Source organism: Octodon degus, unplaced genomic scaffold (genome assembly GCF_000260255.1).
Source record: "Octodon degus isolate 3935 unplaced genomic scaffold, OctDeg1.0 scaffold00289, whole genome shotgun sequence".
NCBI lineage: Eukaryota > Metazoa > Chordata > Mammalia > Rodentia > Octodontidae > Octodon > Octodon degus.
Genome location: NW_004524865.1, coordinates 758072 through 764071, shown reverse-complemented (window position 1 = coordinate 764071; position 6000 = coordinate 758072).

Genomic DNA, 6000 nt, shown 5'->3' with positions numbered 1-6000 from the left:
CTCTCCTCTCCTCTCCTCTCCTCTCCTCTTCTCTTCTCTCTCTCTTTCTCTCTCTCTCTCTCTCTCTCTCTCTCTCTCTCTCTCTCTCTCTTTCTTTCTTTTTCTCTCTCTCCCCCTCTGACTCTCTGTTTTTCTCTGTCTCCCTGTCTCTCTCTGTCTGTCTCTCTCCCTTCCCCTTTCTCCTTCCCTCCCTTCCCCTCTCTCTTCTTCCTCCTTCTCCTCCTTTTCCTCCTCCTTCTTCTCCTTCTCCTCCTCCTTCCTCTCCTCCTTGTTCTTCCCCCTTCTCTTCCTCCTTCTCTTCTGCCTCCACCTCCACTTCCACCTCCACCTTCACCTCCACCTTCACCTCCACCTTCTTCTTCTTCTTCTTCTTCTTCTTCTTCTTCTTCTTCTTCTTCTTCTTCTTCTTCTTCTTCTTCTTCTTCTTCTTCTTCTTCCTCTCCTTCTTCCTCTCCTCCTCCTTCTGCCTCCTCCTCCTCCTCTTCTCCATCTCCTCTTCCTTCTCCTCCCCTTCTTTCAGCTGTTTGAGCACCATTTATGTATTCAGACTGCTATACTTGTTCTTTAAATGTTATTGTTACAGACTACCAAAAATATAGTGGTTCAAAAGCAGGTCAAAATGCAGCATGGCTCCCTCTGAGCTATGATGCTGACTTCAGTAGGCCCCAGACACAGACTGGTCTCTTCAACTTTGCTAGGTTCCAAGCAGCTGGCTCCCCAGAGTTCTGGGCTCTTCCTCTTCTTCAAGGATCAGCAAGCAAAGTGCCACCATTCGGACAGTCCCTCATTATCCCCGTGTCTCTCCTTTTCTTCCTCTCCTCTGCCACTTTCAAGTACTGTTATGAGTGCAATGGGCACTCAGACAATCCAGGATGCTCTCCCCCCACCCCAAGAACTTTAATCTTAATCATGTGTGCAAAGTCTTCTTCATTTATTTTATGGAAAAAAATGGAAAACAAAATTTCATGACAAAAAGTAGAACAACAATAGTTAATACTTTATATGTTGTTATCTGTAAAGTAGCTGCTCAGAGTATAAGGGCATAAAAATTTCTCCAATTCATATTTGCATAAACCTTCCATTTTAGTAAATTAAGAGACACTGATAGTATAACTGACTTGCATTTTTTCCATTTACCTCCTGACTTTTCCCTTTCAACCATCATAGTTCTTTTTTCTTTTTGAACAATTTCTTCCCATTTCACAATATCTATTGTACATTTTAGACCTTATGTATGCTTTCAGTTTCTCACACTAAGAAGATAATATGATACTTATACATCTGAGTCTGATTTATTTTACTTAGGAATATGGTTTCAAGTTGCATCAATTTACCCCCAAGAGGTGAAGCCATGTTGGTATGCTGGGCTGTAAAAGGCTCAAGTCAACAACTTCTGACATTGCCAGTCCTACAGATCAAGTCTGTGCCTTGTCTTTGTTGCCTGAGATTGCTTTTGTTATTCTAGGTCACTTCTATTTCCAAATGAACTTTAGGAATGTTTTCTTTATATCTGTGAGGTCTTCTAAAGGTATTTTGGCCAGAGAGATAGCTCAGCAGCATAAGTGCCTGCCTGAAAATACAAGGACCCAGTTTATCCACAGTACCAGAAAAAAAAAAGACAGAATGAAAAAAGAAAACTCGATATTTTTATCAGGATTGCATTAAGTCTACATAGTAATGTTAGAAGTATGGCGAGTTTCTCCATGTTGGTTCTTTTTATTCACGTGCAAGGGACATCTTTCTAATTTCTGATATCCTGTTTGATCTTTTTCATAGTCCTGTAAATTTCTGTGTATAGAACTTTTACTTCCTTTGTCAGATTGATTCCTAAGTATTTCAGTTATTTGGATGCTACTCTGAAGGTTGTGTCTTGCCCAATTTCTCTCTCAATGAATTTTTTGTTTATGTACAGGAATATTATTATTTTTTGAGTGTTGAATTTGTATCCAGCTCACAACTGAATTTGGTTATTAAACCTAGAAGTCTTTTTGGTTGAGTTTTTGGAATACTCTGTGGAGTACCATGTCATCTGCAAGTAATGATAATTTCACTTCTTCCTTTACTGTCCTTATTCCTTTATTCTCTCTCTTGTCTAATTGCTCTGGCTAATGTTTCCAGAACTACACTGAAGAGTAGTAGTAATGGTAGGCATCCTTGTCTTATTCCTGATTTTATGGTGAAAGCTTTCAATTTTCATCCATTTAGTACAATGCTGGCCGTTAGGTGATGGCATTTATCAGATTGAGGTAAAGACTATATATTCAAGTCTTCTGTAGAGTTTTTATCATGAATGAACATTGGACTTTGTCCAGATCCTTTTTTGCATCTATTAAGAAGATCAAGTGATTTTTGGTTTTGGCTCCATAGATATGGTATATTATATTTATTGATTTGCATATGTTGAACCATCCCTGCATCCCTGGTATGAATCCTACTTGGTTATGGTATATAATTTTTTGATGATTTGTTGCATTCTGTTTGCTAGTATCTTATTGAGGACTTTTGCATCTATGTTTATTTGGAATATTTAGCCTGTAGTTTTCTTTTTTTAATTGTGTTTTTTTCTAGTTTTGGTACCAGCATAATACTTCCCTCCAGGACAGCAGCTCCTTTTAAGTGTGACCGAGAATGGCACTCACTGGGGCTGGGGAGTTGCAGCGTCTATCCTGCTTGCTCTCTCCTGCCTAAAGTCAACTCTGATACAGATACACCAATACTATTGCAGTTCCCTTTTTAGAAAGCTAGGTTTTGTTGGTCAGCATTGTGATGGCCAGGTTTTTGTGGTAATTCTGCCATGCCCTGTGTCCCAGAACTGCTCTGAAACTGCCGGGAGTTGCTGCAGTGGGAAATCCAGAAGAGCTGGACAGCTCTTCCCAGTACTACATGGGACCAGAATTAGCAATCCAAGGTCCAGGAATATTTACAAAGCCAGCAAATAATACCACTGGAAGTAAGGAGAGCTCCAGTCTCTTGGATGTATCTTTTGGATGGCAGCTCCCCAAAACAGATACAGTTTGTTATCAAAGTTAAGAATGACACTAGGGGCTGGAGAGATAGCTCGATGGTCTAAGTATCTGCCTGGCAAGCTCCAAAACTTGGCTTTGATTCCTGGCACTGCATGCCATACCACCATGCCACTGTGCAGGCCCCAGAACCTCAAGCATGCCATGTTGGCCAACAAAAACCAGGCATGGTGGTACATGCCTGTAATCCCAGAACTGGGGAGGCTGACCCAGCAGGATCACTATGAGACTGAGCTGCATAACAAGACCCTATGATAAGTAAAAGATTAAAAAAAATTTTTTTAAAAGGGGCCAGGGAGATGGCTCAGTAGAATAAGTGCTTCCCTTGCAAGTGCAAAGGCCTGAGTTCAATCCCTGGTTCTGAAAAAAAAATTAAAAAAGAAAAATATTGAAGGAATCTTGTCAAAGTTAAGAACAATATCAATGTCTGTCCTGAAAGTTTTGTGATCTATGGTCACATAAGCTTTCCATCTTTTGCCATCAGAAAGTGTGCATGAAGACCTCAGACAAATAAAGAAGGAAACAAGAAGAGCGTCCTTTAAAGCTCCCCCAGAGAGACTGGTCTGATACACAGGGGAGATACTGTTCCCAGTTGATAAGGACAAAAGTGTCACTGAGTGAGGCTGGAAGTAGCTGTCCTGGGTCAGCCAGAACTGTCAGCAAAGATGTAAAAAGGATAACTTTGCCATAAAGCATTCTTCTGAAACAGAGAAAGAAGCTTTGCTTATTACATTGTTCTGCTTGTTTTCAAATCATGAATATAAAGTATAATTTCTATCCACATTTAGGTGAGATAAACTCTTATTCTTATACAAATAAACTCTAAGCATATTTATGCCAGCATCGTTCAATGTCTGTTTCTTTATAGTGTTTGATTTTAAGGAAACATAAACATAAAATTTCCAGAACAAAAATAAATAAAATTCATAGCAATAAAAAAAAATAAATAAAAAGGCAGAGACTTGCCCAGGCTGTCTCCAGGACATGAGGCAATGCATGACTAGAGAGTGTGAAAGAAGACAGACAAACTTGTAAATAATGGTAAGGATTTGGTTTTCTCCCCTCATGACCTAAGGTGTGACACCGGTTTCAATCTGGATCAGTCTCTCCCTCCAGGCACACAAGATATTTACCAAAGGCGTAAAAGTTAAATGCAATATGAGTGCTCCCTCTTGATACAAATTTGAGAAGTATTCATCCAAATATTACCCAACATTACTCTCCCCTTTGGGTTCAGGACAGCACAGTTAAAGATTTCTTCTTTTTAGAATGTGAAGAAGATCAGTGAAATGCTGGCATAAAACAACTTGGCATCACTGTTGACCTCATTACAGAAAGGATTCTAGAAATAACTTTCTGTATGGATGACTTCCTCCAATATTTCTATTTCAGGAGTCTTTTGTTCTCTTACTGCCCTGGCACTGACTTGCTTCCCTTTATGTGGTTTGTTACTTTCGACTGGACATCTCTCGTAACACCATCCCAAATGCAAGGGATATTTTGGTAGCAAAATTTACTGTGAATAATGGTAAATGTTTGTTTCTAACATTTTATCTATCTAGATTTAAATATTTACATTTGAAAATGCTATGTATCAATTCATTCCATTTTTACTTATTATTTTGCACTTGATAAAACGGTATAGTCCCTAAAGTAATATGAAAAAATATTTGGTTAGCAACACAGAAGTTTAAGTACTTCCATAGAATGAAAAGCTCATGAAGAAATTTATTAAGTTGTCTTAATTCAAGTTACTTTTGTACATGTTTTGTTGACTATGCACAGTACTAAAGCTATATTGTAAGCATCAAAAAATTGCAAAAAAGAAAGACCCTTTAAACCAGTTTCAAATGTTGTGAAACTGTTTCATTCAAGTTGTCTGATAGAGGGAATGAAATTTATTCACTCTGGTATTATAGAAAGCCAGGGTTCTCTTTAGGGAGAAGAGAGATACAAATATGGAATGGGGGCCCAAAAGGAAGAACTCTATGTTATTGAGCTAAAATTGAAATTATCACTGTAAATTCATACATTTGGGAATGTTTCTTAATTCTTCCCACTGAAAGAGTATAAGAGTAGTGTCAGCCAAAAAATAATTTGCTAAAATTGAATTATAAGAAAGAAGCAGGCTCTATCAAGTGATTCTATCAAGTTGGATCATCATCTCCAAGAAGTACTAGTCGGTCCTTCTCTACAAGTCTGTATATGTTCTAAAACTTCAGCTGTGTTTATAGAACTTAGAAAAAATCTATGCTATACAAAGTAGCAACTCCTATTGGAGTAATTATGTTTGTTTGCTTGGTACTGTTAAGTTTAAAAGTATAAGTAAACTTGTATTTTAGGCCAGGGAGATAGCTCAGTAGAATATGTGCTTACCTAGCAAGCACAAGGTCCTGAATTCAATCTCTGGTACCGCAAACAAAACAAAAAAAACACACTTGTACTTTGTGATTGTTTTTAGTATGTGTTGTGAAATTCTTTCCACTATTTTTCCCAACTTTTTTTTTTTTTTTTTTTTTTTTGGTGGTACCAGGATGGAACCCAGGACCCTGAGCTTGCAAAGCAAGTGCTTATCCTACTGAGTTATCTCTCTGGCCCCTCCCAATTACATTTATGAAGCTATGTTTAGATACGGAGTTTGTTTAGAAGTTGAATGATTTTATTAAAGGCACCATCAATCATACTAGCTGTACTTTGAAGAGAGATTTTTTAAAATTAACAGAATTTAAAGAAAAAAGGTAGTAGAAAACAAGAGACAAGAAAAAAAAAGACATAGAATAGTCCTGCTATAATGTTGTATATGGTATGATTTCTAAATTTCTGTGTGAAAATGTGTAATTATTTTTATCTAAAGTTTAGAATATCCATGGTTGTTGGAAAATAGCAGTTCCATGTTATGTATAAGGCATTTGATATTCAGACAGATAGTGATGTTAAGCTCAGCTGCCTATGTTACAGAATAATAATATCATTAAGC